Source organism: Petaurus breviceps, unplaced genomic scaffold, assembly GCF_028583685.1.
Source record: "Petaurus breviceps papuanus isolate PSGF00001 unplaced genomic scaffold, PetGlider_PUasm1.0 183, whole genome shotgun sequence".
Taxonomy (NCBI): Eukaryota; Metazoa; Chordata; class Mammalia; order Diprotodontia; family Petauridae; genus Petaurus; species Petaurus breviceps.
The window spans coordinates 16,498,228-16,498,945 of NW_027185791.1; positions in this window are offsets into that span (position 1 = coordinate 16,498,228).

Sequence of the window (718 nt, forward strand, 5' to 3'; positions counted from 1 at the left end):
ACTGAGTATGTACCTTGGGCTTTGGCGATCTGATAAGGAAATTCGAGCTGGCTCTTCTGCGGTTGTGAAAGATGCTGGCCCGTGGCCAGCGGGTGGCTTTTAGAGTCCTGCCTTTCTGGAGTTTCTTCTGCCCCAGTGGATGGATGTAAAACACTCCTGCAACCCTGAAGTAACAGCCTCCAGAACAAAAAACACCGGCCTGAGGCAGGGCCTGTTATTTAAGGTGAGGACTCTGAGGACTGGGCTCTTTGCTCCCAATGAAAAGCAAAGACATTAGGATGCATAGGCCCAGACTGAGACCAGGAAGGTCACTCTGCTTACTTGTGGGGGGATTCTCTTTCTCCCAGTTATTATCATCATCATCATCATCACCACCATTATCAGAAAAAAAGGGAGAAGAAGAAAGAGGAGGTGAAGGAGGAGGAGGAGGAGGAGAAAAGAAGGAGAAGAAGAAGAAAAGAAGAAGAAAGAGGAGGTGGAGGAGAAGAAGGAGCAGAAGAAGGAGGAGGAGAAAAGAAGGAGGAGAAGAAAAAGAAGGAGGAGAAGAAGAAGAAGAAAGAGGAGGAAGAGAAGGAGGAGGAGGAGAAAAGAAGGAGAAGAAGAAAAGAAGAAAGAGGAGGAAGAGGAGAAGAAGAAAAGAAGAAGAAGAAAAGAAGAAGAAGAAGAAGAAGAAGAAGAAGAAGAAGAAGAAGAAGAAGAAGAAGAAGAAGAAGAAGAA